Below are 13,422 nucleotides of genomic sequence, written 5' to 3'. Positions count from 1 at the left end.
ACTGAGGAACCTGAGACCCAAAAGGTCAAGTGGCTCACCCTAGTCCCATCAGTGAGCCCAGGCCCCTTGCCCAGGCCTTCGGGTCCCCCAGTGCGGGGCTCCTTCCCTGTACTCTTTGATGACCCCTGTCATGCAGCCCCTGGAGCCTGGGATGGGGACCCTGGAGGAAGGGCAGGGGGCCAGGGCCCCTTAGCTTCAGAACTGGTGGCTGCCCGGCCGTCTCTAGATGCTATGCCATGGAGTCTGATGAAGTCTCCTTTGATGCGGATTTACAGGTTTTTAAACTGAAATGCTGATCTACAGTGATATAAATCAGACAGGCGTTGGAAAGAGAGGGGGCTCAGTGGAAAAGACTATGAGGGAAACTTCTGGGGATATGGGAATATTCTAGAATGGTGGTTGCACCCAAATTGCAAAAAAAAAAAATTATCCAACTGATATGCACATCTTATTGTATGTAAATTTATCAAACGATATCAAGTTTAGGCATAATTATATAAATTACATAAAAAAATAAGTCTGAGACTACCTTTGGGGGCTCTTGGAGCTCAATGTGGGGCTTAACTCCCCTCTCAGCTCTCTGTGGCAGCCCTGGGTGGTCTGGGGACCCCCAAGGAGAGGCTTCATCTGCATCTGCTGTCACAGATGTGCACACTTACACAGACAAACACACATGCACACACATTCACACTCAAACTCAGATGTGGGGAAAATGATAAGGACAGGGCAGGGGAGCATAGGACACTAGCAGCTCAGCTCCCAAGGTAGGTTCCAGTCTCCTGTCTGCCCACTAGAGTTGGGCACTGTCGAGGGCACCAGAAGAATGTGGGGTGGGGTGGGGGTGGGGACAGAGAAGAATGTGCCCTGAGCTGCAGCTGGAGTGAGTGAACTGGCCATCGCCCCAACTTCACTGCCCCCTGGCCATTTTCTGGGCCTCCCCCTCCTGGGAGCCCTCCAGAAACCCTGCTGGGCTGAATCGGCTCTCTGTCTGGGCCCAGGGCATTCATCCACGAATTGAGATGCTGGAGCTGAGTCAGAGGACAGGGGAAGCTTCAAGGACGTGAGGGAGAGCACGCTGGAGCTGCCCACGCCTCCCACACCGCCCAGGCCCGGCAGCAGTGCCGCCACATCCCAGGCTGCCCCGGCGGGCCCTCCACGCAGAGCCCACGGCCACGCAGGTTCCCGGGTGGCCCCCACCGCCCCCATCACAGGCTGCCTACTGGGATGGAGGGAAAGACCCTGGATCTGGCTGACGAGGAGTTGGTGCAGGGGGAGGTGGAGGGGGTCTTTGAGCTCTCACGGTTTTAAAATCTGTTCCTGGTGTTTAAAAATATTTATAAGATGCATCTAAGAGAAAAGAAAGAGTTTTGAGATCATCTGCTATGACAGCTTATCCAGACCATTCATTTGTTTATCCACCAAAGTATTTAATTGGAAGCTTATTCTCTGCACAGGCTCTATAAGAGGCACTTGGACTATATGTAAGGATGACCAGTGCAGGGGCACCTGCTGGCTCAGTCAGGTAAGCATCTGACTCTTGATTTCTGCTCAGGTCATGATCTCAGGGTGAGGTCAAGCCCTGCGTTGAGCTCTGTGCTCCGTGTCGAGTCTGCTTGTCCCTCTCCTCCTCCCTCTGCTTCTCACCCTGCTCTCATTCTCTCTCAAATAAATAAAAATCAATCAATCAATCAATCAATCAATCAATCTAAAAACAAAGAAAGATGGATAGCATAGTCTCTGCTTTCATAGCGTTTACAACCCAAGTTGGGAGACAACTTTAACAAAAAGAAGGACATGGTGCAACTAGCAGCAGTGGCCTAGGATGAGTGTTCATTCTGGCTGGAGGGGTTTAGGGGAGGCTTCCTGTAGGGGAGCAGAGGGGTGGGTAGCATGGGTCTGAACCCTAAAGACTGAGTGTACCTGGTGAGGGGAACAGCATAAGCAAAGATGAGGAAGGTGGGAAGAGCGCTATGTGTTCTCAAATAGTTAAACCTCTGAGAGGGTTGATGCGGGTCTGGCCAGTCTACCTGGTCACCTTGTGACCCCACTTCCCTGCTCTCGTTTGACTAGGTCAGGCCAGGCACCCGTTCTGAGTCCTGTCCAAGAGGTGGTCTGGCGAGAACTCTCCACTCAAGGAATATTGGGACTGACTGGGTGAAGAGATTCTTGCCCTGTGAGGGTTGAAGTAGAGACAGGAAAAACAAGGCAGTTGGCTGGTGGTGAGAGTAGAAGGAAAAAGGCAGAGAGAGAAGAGAAGGAGGGCATATCCTCCTCAACAAGCAGAGCTCAAGAGCTGAGGAGGTAATGAGGTGGCCCAAGCTCTGAGCTCAGGAGCCCTGAGACTGCTGTCCACCTTGGTCTTTCTTGGTGGCTTCTCCTGGCTTTTGCCAGAAGGCTTAGACATGTGTTCGAGGTTTGCCATCACCTAGTTTTGTGCACTTGACTTGTCCCCTGGTCCCCACATGTGCTACAGGGGCAACCGATCTTTACAACTGATGTCATAAAGAAACAAATATGTTGGAAGACAGGCTGAGGAGCTGGAGCTCTGGTTTATGGGCAGGGGGACACTTGGCAGATTTCTAAGCTATTGAGGAAGATCCTCTGGCAATAGTGCGGAGCATGGGATAGAGCAGAGCAAGACTGGAGGAAGGGACTGCCGGCAGGAGACACTCCCGGGCTCCAGCAGAGAGGCCCTGAATGGAACTGGAAGATCATTGTGGCATAGAGCTAGCTACATGGACGGTCTTCAGAGACCTTAGGAGGTAAAAGTGATCAGATCTGGTGGCAGGTAGGTGGGGAATTGGGAGTGAGTGTAGAAGTCACAGGGAAGAACAGGTTCCGGAGAGGGAATGGGTTGACTTGGAGGACCTTCTAAGACCAGGATGGAGATCTGGGTCAGGACATAGAAAAATGCCCGGTATGACAAGAGAGTTTTCAACCACAAAGCATGACTGACCTCTCAGGGGGGACCAAGATGAAGCCACAGGTAGTGAGTGACACTCTCTGGAACTTTGCCCCTCCTCTTAGGTCCAAATCGGGAGATTCTGAAGGGTTAAGGTACGAAAACATCCAAACACGATCGAGTTGAGCCAATAAAGAATGGGAAGGACATCTGGATATCCAAACTGACAGTAAACACATGAAAGGGTGTTCAACAGGCCCACCTCTAACATTTAGGGCCCCCAATATCCCAATTAACATAAGTCATAATATTTAAGTGGTAAATTGAGTTAACTATTAAGTAAAATAAATTCTATCCTCTTGACTCCACCACATTCACAATGACCTGTGCCGGCCAGGTTCAAACTTAGAATTTTCAGATTCCTCAGAGCGCCACGGCCCAATACGGTACTTCTGATAGAGTGGACCCACTCTCCTCTTCTTCCTTCTTCCTTCCCAGCGACATCTCTCCTGCAGCAGCTTCACACGTGAGCGGGGACAGGCCAGCCTTACATGCCCAAGGTCCGTGTACTTCCAGCAAACTTCTGCCCTGTGGCTACCCTTGAGACCGGAGACAATGTATACAGGTGGTACAGAGTATCCTTGGCAAATAGGCCGGAAGAAGTGGCCTGCGAAGACTCGGGAACCTGGTCTGAGGACATTTAGGCGGAGAATTCCAGAGCCTTAAGCACCAGCTCCATCCTTAACTGATAACTCAGCCTCTCTGAGCCTCAGTTTGGTCGCTATAAAGGCTCAATAGAACTGCCTCCACTCGCTTGTTATGAGGTAAGAACATTATGTAACTCTAAATTCCCATTCAAATGTTAGTCCCATAAATTTCACAGTACAGGGCTGGGCACCACGTGACAGCTTGGCTCAGACTGCAGGGTGTCACCGGGAATAATGACAAGCTAAGAGAGGGGCTGGGCTCCAGCTGACCCCCTCCTTCAGTCTCACTGGGGAAGGGGAGAAGGCAGCTAAGGAGCCCCAGCCCCAGGGCCAGGTGGGTAGGAGCCTGGGCCAGTCTGGCCCCCTCAGGCCTTCAGGCAATCCAGGGCCTTGGCTGGGAGGCCTTGGCTAGGAGGCCTGGCTGGGCTTGGAGCTCTGGCAGCAGCCCTGAGTTGGGTAACAGGACTCTGGCCCCGGTGGCCTATCTGCCAACTGGGCTGGCTTGCAGTTTGGGTAGGGCGGCATGAGTGCCAGAAGCAGAGAGACCTATTTTTGCTCCAGCCACAGGCCAGCGGCTGAAAAGAAAAGTTAAATTAAGATGACTTCGGTTTTTTTTTTTCTTGGCCCAACCAGAGTGCAGCTTGCCTACTTTTTGAACAGAAGTGATTACAGAATCTCTTCAGTGAAAAGAATGAATCCTAAATGTGCGTAGGTCTGCCCTGGGGCTGGCAAAGGGGTGGACATATAGGGACGGAGGACAGAAGGGAGAGGAGGGAGGGGGAGAGGGAGACAGAGGGAAGAGGGGAGAGGGAAGAGGAAGCAGGTATAGCTGCAGATACGCGGGGGGCCCATGGAAGAGAGAGAGAGAGAGAGATAGAGGAGGAGACATAGATGGACAGAGCAAGGAAAGATTCAGTGGGTTTGGAGGAATGCATAGAAGGAGGCTGTGAGTGATGTGTGTTTGGATGTGACTTTGCTCCTGGTTAACCATTGTCCAGGCTCTTGGACTGCCCGTCCCCCCCTTCCCCCCGGGAACACACAGAGAGGACATTCTCTAGGCACTAACCCAAGCAATCCATGAAAGAAGTTCTTCTCTATCACCTCAAGTGTTGGCTCAAGCCAAGGAGGCACATTCCTTTTCTGCATCCCTGCCATTTCCTTGAACAAGGGCAGGAAAAGGACCAACCTGGACTGGACCCTGGTAGACAGCGTCCCTCCCACCTCGTGGGGAGGACAATCAAAGAAGTAGAGGTATCCACTTCCAAACAGCTTTCCTGAATATCAGGGTCCTAGGCCCAGCCACACAGCAGGCTGGACATCCAGGCTCAGTGGGCAGCTACTTCCAGAGACGAGGTTTGAGAAGTGCCAGGGAGACATCCCTATCCCCAAATACTGCCCCTGTTGCCTGTCAGGGCCTTGACCTTCACCACCTCAAGGCAGCAGGAGTCAGGATGCTAGCTGGGGGTTCCTTGAAAAGCTCTCCCAGGCCCAATTTCCTATCTTATATGGGGATCCTGTTCATTTCCTGCCCATTTCTCAGGGTTGCTGTGAGAATCAACGTAACAATGGATGTGCAAGATCATGGCCTGAGTCGGCCTCTGGCTCTGCTACTAACTAGCCTGGTGAATCGGGGCCCTCTGTTTCCTCGCTCATATGACTAGAAATAAGTTGCTGTGACAATGAAGAAAAGTAATTATTTGTAATGATCTAGCCCCAGTTGGTGGCCAGTAGAGAGTACTAGGTACTTTCTCTAGCATCAGCTATAAAACTAAAACATTATTATGCTTCCTTTGTGCATAGGGACCCATATCACTTTTTGGACCCAAATGCATATATTCTGGGGAGGGAAACACTCCTAATCTGGTGTTAACATATTCTGACAAATATTTTCCAATAGGACAGGCAGCTGAGAGCAAGTTTCTGATGGCCTGCCACAACACAGCCCAGGTAAGGGCTGATAAACAGAGTGAGAAAAGGATCCAAGGCTGGGCACTGCCAGAGTCCAATGAGGAAACCACTCAATTCCCCAGCTGGCAAATTCTAACAGGTTCTTTAAAACTCAACCCAAATGTCACCTTTTCAGTAATACCTTCCCAACCTGACACTGCCAGTTCCTTCTCTGGGGCCCATCACGCTGTCTGTAACTGTTCTGTTACATTTCTCACATTTTACTGCAATTATGGGTTGCCTCCCCTAGCAAACTGTATTCTTCGTGAGCAAGGACTGTGTTGTGTTCAACTCTGGATCACCAGCCCCGGGCAAAATGCCTGGTTCAGAAAGACACTCAGGGTTTATGAAATAAGTACCCAGGCTTGCCTGCCCTCTGGGGAAACCAGAAAACAGAAATGTTTAACCTCTGAGAAGATCCCCCTCATTATCAGGGTACAAGCGCTTGGATTTGCCTTTATAGCCTTTATAGATTACGAGTTGATAGATCTCATTTGCTCCTCAAAATGGTCCCATGGGGTAGATAGGAAAGGTGCCGCGCAGGCCAAGATAGCTGAGAAAAAGAGCTAAGGGAGACTAAAGGTTTTACTCAAGGTCATCCACCCAGCAAAGAGTAGAGCCAGGACTGGCACCCAGGCTCCTGAATTCTAGTCCAGGAGAAATCTGGTAAGGTCTTACTGGGCCAAGAAACTCCAAGCCAGATGAGGAAAGAAAAGTGGGATAGAGTTTCTAGGTTTTTCTTTTTTTTTTTTTTTTTTTTTAAGCTAAAGAATTATATACCTTTTAAAGAAAGCTTATTTTAAAAAAAGAAAAGCCCAATAACTAAAATTTACACAACATCTAAAAGCAGAATGTTAATACATTTCTTTGAACAGAAGTTCAAATGTATACTTTTCTCATTATTGAGCTGCTGAATGAGGATAATAAAGTTGTAAATCATGCAGAAATGTAAAGATTCCACAGGATCTCTGCAGCCAAGTAAGCCTCATTATCAAATGGGTTTTTGGATTTTGTTTTGAATCATAATTGTTTAGTTTTACAGCTTACATTAGAGAAAGTAGCTAAGTACTTTCTAATGGCCGTCAAGGAGGTGCAAATCATTGCAAATATCACTTTTCTCCGTTTGTCACACAAATGGACTCATGCTATAAATACGGCTAGAAGCTTTTTTTTTTTTAAACCTTAATATATCTTGTCCTCTCTTTGATATGAACACACACAGATCAGCCTCTCTTTTTAATAGTGCAGAGTATTCCATACGCTGAGGTCTGGATCTTTGCATCCCCCCAACATTTTTATGTTAAGACCTAATTCCCAGTGCAATGGTATTTGGAGGTGGGGCTTTTGTGAGGTGATTAGACCATAAAACTGGAACCTCCATGAAGGGGATGAATGCCCCAGAGGGCTCCCTCACTCCTTCTGTCACGTGAAGACCCAGAGAAAAGACCAGTGCCTTCGAACCAGGAAGCAGGCCCTCCCGGAACATTGTATCTGCTGCTACCTCGATCGTAGACTTCCAGCCTCTAGATCTGTGAAAATCCATTTTTGTAGTCTATAAGCTACCCAGTCTGTGCTGTTCTGTTACAGTAGCCTGGATAGATGAAGATACCATGAAAAGGATGCATCACTATTTGTTTAGCTAGTCATGGACTGGGAGACATTTGTGGTTTTTCCAATAAGTGCCTTTGAACACAGAGTGCCTCCTCATGGAGTATGCCTATGGGAGAAAAGACCAGCAGAGGGGGTGTTCAGTCAAAGAGTAAGGTGCCTTTTCATAGATATTCCCAATTGGCCTTCAACCAAGTCAGCCTCAATCTGCACCCTTACCTACCTGCTAATCCACCCTCATCTTTGCTCGTGAGGAGTATAAGATTCTCATTTCTGTGCCAATATGCTCCAAGAACTTGGCATGGCATCATCTGATTTGCGTGTCTTGAATTATGAATGACATGAAGAATTTATGCATTCATCTCCTGCGGATGGCATTTCTTTCTTTTTTTTTTTTTTTGTAATGTCTATCCATATTCCTTGCCTATTTTCCTCCTGGTTTTATCTTTTCTCCCTTTTTGATTTATTAAAAGGGGGTATACAATACAAACCCCCTCTGAATACAAAGGGGGTTTCCACCCCCAGTGTCAACCAAGAATCTTTTATCAGGCACAACTGTCCTTCAAGAGCAAGGGAGAAATTAAGACATCCCCAGATAAACAAATCTGCAGGAGTTAAGCCAAAACCCAAGGGACCACCCTGCAGGCAATGTCTGTGTCCAGGACCAACATAAAGAAGCAGAGTACACAGTGGCCACACTCCATACATGCCTTTTCAACGGACAGGCTGTATATGCCAAGTGGTCTCCTGTCACCAACTTCCGGGAGTCATGCTGTCAGCCTTATCAGATGGGGAAGCTTATCCCTGGTGGTTTCTGCAATTTCAGGTACCTGCAAGCTTCATGTACCTGCAATCTCCTAAAACCTCTGGTGGTGGCTCTATGGGTGGGGCTGCTGGTACAGGTATCTCAGGACCAGCCTTCCAAGACTTCTCATACCATAAGGTCCCCATACTCTGAGATGGACCTGATGCTTTGCCCCAGTAACAGTGTTCCAAGCCTCTTGTACCCTCAGACTATCCCTGAGTCCCATCCCCAGGACCAGTACCTAAGTCCCAACCAAAACCAAAACCAAAACTGAAATCAAAACCAACAACAACAACAAAAAAAACAAACCTTTTAAGGTCTTTCGTCTCTTTGCTGATATTTCCGTTTTGTTTAGACATTGTTTTCTTGACTTCACATATTTCTTTCGATTTTCAAATATCTTTAAGTTGGTTGTTTTAAAGTCTTTGTCTAGTAGATCTGCCATCAGAGCCTTTTCAGAAACAGTTCCGATTGATTAACTTGTTTTTCTTTGAGAAGGCCATACTTTCCTACTTTTTTTTTTTTTTTATGTCTTGTGATTTTAAAAAAAACCTGGACAATTGGATCTAATACTGTGATAACTCTGGAAATCAGATTTTCTCCCTTCCCTGGGGTTTGCTATTTTTTTTATTATTGTTTGTGCTTGTTTATTAATTATTGTAGGCTATCTCAGTGTCAAGGATCTGCCTAAGGTGTAAACTTAACGTCTTCTTGGATTTTTTCTGAACTTGTACCTTTCTCTGGGCATGTGTGGTCACTAACTTACCTTAGATATGCAATTGCTTTTGAATACCTGGTTTTCTATGTCTGGCTCCCACAAGTGGAAAAAGAAAAAAAATTAAAAGGGGGAGAAAAGGGGTGTTAGCTCTTTAAATGTCCCCCAGAAGCGACTTGGGGAGGAGCGAGAACAGCTTGCAACAATGGAAGGAGATGTAACAACAATGGCCACTCATCTCTTTGCACCTCTGTGCAAAGAAGCAACAGTCAGCTATGGAGCATAGATCCCTGATAGAGGATAGAGTCTCTTTTGCCTACCCTGGTTTCCACATGCTTCATGCCAGCTGTTCCTAGAATGTGTGCTCAGCTGCCTCCCATGGGGTCGGGGGTTGAGGGGATGGCTGACTGCAACAGTGCTAAGAGCTGAACTTGGCTAAGAGTAATAGCAGTGTCCTGTTCAAGCCTTTCCCTGGAAGTGACAAGCCTTCCATAGACTCCAAAGTTCCAGAACAGTTACATCAGATGGATCCTGTCAGTGCAATTGTTGTCTAGGTGGGGAGGCACGTGGTGAGGATTCCTGGTTTCTGGTGCAGCCTACTTTGCCACTTTCTCAGAATCCTCTCTATTTAGCTTTATTTTGATTAAATTTATGTGAACATAGTTGGGAGATTACAGTAGCTATATAAGGTTTATTATGATTATTAGTACATTTACCCTCATACTCTCCATTAATTATTGCTCTCCAGAAGCAACCAGTTCCAACCACTTAGTTGATACATTTGGTATTTATGGCCACATCTCCAAATAACGTGCTTATACTGCTCTTTATTGATTTTTCAGTTCTAGATATGATCTAGTGATTTCCTGCTGTGGAAGGCAAGGATTTAGCTCTGTTTTAACCCTGGCCTGTCCCATCACATTTCATTCATGCATGCTCTTCATTCCTCTGTCCTCCCAACGCAGTTACATCAGAATTACACTATTCTTTGTTTGCATTTTTCATGACGTTGTAAATGCCAGTTCCAGTTGAGACATAGAGTAAATTCTGATTGCTTTACTTTTTCCCAACGTGTTTTTCTTCCCTGGAATTCATATTTGTTTTATTTTCTCATTATCTTCCTTTTTGACAAACTCATCATTAGTTCTACTTCAAACTCTCAGTTGTGTAAATCTCTCACTGTGTTCAAACATATTAGGTGTTCTATCAGTGTAATCTCATGGAATAGTCTTCTGAGTCTTCTGACAATTTGAATCTGTCCTCTTTGCTCTCTGAACTTGGCACATAGCTGCTGTCTTTGGAATTTTTTTCTCCATCATTTTGGGGATTTCCTTCTCTTCCTTGTATTGAATCTGTTTCCTGGATAGTCTGTTTTCCCAAAGTTTCTGAGAAAGGGTGTGTGGGAGACTTTTCTAAAACTTGAGTATCCCAGAGTGACTCTATTCTACATGAAAACTTAATTGATTATTTGTCTTGGGTATAAAATTCTTTATTTAAAGTAATTTTTTAATCAGAATTTTAAAAATACTGCTTCATTACATTGTCTTACACACTTGTCTTTGAGAATTATGAAGTCATTTTAATTCGAAATGTTTGTATCTGATATCTTTTTTCATTCTCAGAATCTTGTGAGATCTTCCCTTTGACTTCCAGTCTTCTGAAATTTCATGATATGCATTGGGGAAGGTCTATTTTAATCCATCGTGCTAGAAACTTGAAGAGCCTTTTAATCTAGATCTAATGAGCTTCTCATCTAGAGCATTTTCTTCTATTATTTCTTTGATTAATTTTGCCCCTTTCCCAGTGACCCTCATCTCTTGGTGTTCATATTCTTGTGCAATTCCCTCCAATATTGAAAAAGGTGACCTTTCTGATCAGTTGAATATTGTAGTAGTGATACTATGTGATATCCAAAGCTAATCACTAAACACATTTCAGCCTTTTCCTTGGTCTCTTGGATCACTGTCTTGGAGAAAGCCAGCTGTCATCTCAGCAAGACACTCAAGCCACCCTTTAAAGAGGCTCACATGGTGAGGAACTAAGATCCTCTGCCAACAAAGAGCACAAACTTGACAGTCATATGAGTGAGCCATTGTGGAAGCAGATTCTCCAGCTATAGTCAAGCTTTAAGAAAACTGCAGCCCTGGTCAACATCTGGTTGAACTTCATGAGAAACCCAGAGCCAGAACCATTCAGTTAAATTATTCCTGAACTCATGGCCACATAAACTATGTAATCCTCATTCATGGGAGAAAAGTTTGAAAAGTTTCTCTGTACTAGATATCTGTTGTTTTGCTTGTTCAGCATTTCTTCTTCTGGTGAAATAATATCTCTTCTCCTCTGGGGAGTCATCTGTGTGGGTTGGACAGAGCTTGCTCCATTCCCTGACCCCAGCTCAAAAGATGAGCCAGACCTGATCAATGAGACTCATCGCTGGACTTATTAGAACCATCACATAGTGAATTACACTCAGTCCACAGAAGGAAGAGGTCTGGAGCTGCTGGTGGCCATCCAAACTGTGTGGATGGAGCCTTCTTGGGAATGAAGTCAACAGAACAAAGCAGAACCAACAGAGAAATAGTTTCTTGCTGGCACCACTGGAGGTTTGCAATCTAACCATCACTACTGTTAATATCACCCCTCAAACCTCCCAGTTACCTGAACCAATACATTCCATTTGTTAAAAAAAAAAAAAAAAAAAGGATCTTTGTCTTTGTAGTACTATCTGCCTCTTTCCTGCCTCACTTGTTAGATGTTTCTATTGTAACCGGATGCTTATTTTTAACAAACATTTTTCTGCATCTATTGAAGAAGGAATGCTTGTGTATGCTTATGTATAAGTGAAATGAATAATGGCAATAATGCAGAGAACAGGAAGGAGGAAATAGGGCTATTTTGTTATAATATGCTCCTCATACTATTTGTGTACAGTACAGTGGTATTTAAAAGTGGAACTAGATTAGTTGTAAAGGTACATTGCAAACCCTAGGCCAGTCACTAAGAAAGGGCAAAAGAAATATGCTAAGAAAGCAGAGAAAATGGAATGATATAAAATACTTGCTTAAAATTATAAAAGGGGGTAGCCCCAGTGGCACAGCGATTTAGCACCACCTGCAGCCCAGGGCGTGATCCTGGAGACCCGGGATCGAGTCCCACATCGGGCTCCTTGCATGGAGCCTGCTTCTCCCTCTGCCTGTGTCTCTGCCTCTCTTTCTCTCTCTCTCTGTGTTTCTCATGAATAAATAAATAAATCTTCTCCCTCTGCCTGTGTCTCTGCCTCTCTTTCTCTCTCTCTCTCTGTGTTTCTCATGAATAAATAAATAAATCTTTAAAAAAATAAAATAAAATAAAATTATAAAAGGCAGAAAGTGAGTAGAAGGCAGAAATAGAGACCAAGAACAAAGGCAACAAATGGAAAAATGGTAACAAAATTAGTTAAAATATGTCAATAACTACTTTGAACATCAATGATCTTAATGTACCAATTAAAAGACAGAGATTGTCAGAGTGGATCAAAACATAAGACCTAAGCATATGTTGTTTATAAGAAACTCATTTAAATGTAAAGATATATTTGGATTAGAAATTAGTGAGTGGAGGATGTGAAGGTAATCTGGCTGTGACATCTGTCACCCCATTGATCGCCAGGGTTGATTCGGCTGATCTGGTTGGCTAGGTGGGTGTCTCCTTCCTCCCTCACTGCTCCATGTGAATCCCTCCTGAAGCTGCATGCTCCGTCAAAGAGGACGACTATACCCAATAAAGGAGGACCATTCTTTGGTCAAGGGTTTACGAGTAGCTGCGCTCCCCTGCTAGAACCTCCAAACAAGCTCTCAAGAAATTAGTGAATGAAAAAAAAAAAAAAGAAATTAGTGAATGGAGAAAAACATGCCATGCTAACACTAATCAAAAGAATGCAGGAATAGGTATATTAAGTTTAGACAGAGCCAACTTCAAAGCGAGGAAAGTTATCAGAGATGAAGAAGTGCATTACATAATGATAAAGGGGTCAGTCCTCCAAGAAGACATAACAACCCTTAATGTGTATGCAACTAACAACAAAGCATAGAACTATGAAAGGCAAAAATTAATAGAAATGTAGAGAGAAATGGAAGCACCCACTAGCATAGCTGGAAATTTGCCACCCCTCTATCAGAAAGGAGCTGGGCTGGCAGGCAGAAAATCATCAAGGACATAGTTGAACCCAACAACACCATGAATCAACTGGATATAATGGACATGTAGAGACTACTTCATCCAATGGCAGAACACACATTCTTCTCAGGCTCACATGGAACATTCACCAGGATAAACCATGTTCTGTACCATAAAACAGAATTTAACAAATTTAAAGGAGTAGGAATCATATCATGTATGCTCTCAGGCCACAAGGGAAGTAAACTAGAAATTGATAACAAAAAGATTACCACTGAAAATAAAGATTAAACATTACTCTTCTAAGTAATATGAGTAAAAGTAACCTTGAGACATTTAAAAATGCTCTGAACTAAATGAAAATGAAAACACAACTAGCAACATTTGTGGGATACAGTGAAATTGTTGCTTTCAGGGTAATTTATAGTAATAAATGCATATATTAGAAAAAAATAGAAAATGACTACATTTCTGGAACAACATAAACACTAACAATAGACTCATGAGGATAATTTTTAAAATAAGTAATCAACCAATGAGACTAAAAGAAGGTGAATCAGTGACCAAAGCTTCCTACTTCCTA

At 44.6% G+C, this 13,422-nt stretch overlaps 1 long non-coding RNA gene across 2 annotated transcripts; it reads left to right on the top strand.

Annotated features, from left to right (window-relative positions):
* Positions 1-1,099: 1,099 nt before the first annotated feature.
* Positions 1,100-11,385, top strand: LOC111097736. Of its 2 annotated transcripts, XR_005365870.1 has the most exons (4): positions 1,100-1,522; positions 3,401-3,726; positions 4,243-4,313; positions 5,150-5,672. It is a non-coding gene; the product is annotated as an uncharacterized LOC111097736 (long non-coding RNA). The 2 variants fall into 2 exon arrangements; XR_005365869.1 differs by lacking the exons at positions 4,243-4,313; positions 5,150-5,672 and adding an exon at positions 10,623-11,385.
* The last annotated feature ends 2,037 nt before the right edge of the window (positions 11,386-13,422 follow it).

The sequence above is a fragment of the Canis lupus genome, chromosome 10 (assembly GCF_011100685.1).
Source record: "Canis lupus familiaris isolate Mischka breed German Shepherd chromosome 10, alternate assembly UU_Cfam_GSD_1.0, whole genome shotgun sequence".
Taxonomy (NCBI): Eukaryota; Metazoa; Chordata; class Mammalia; order Carnivora; family Canidae; genus Canis; species Canis lupus.
This window is presented reverse-complemented; position numbering and strand designations above follow the sequence as displayed.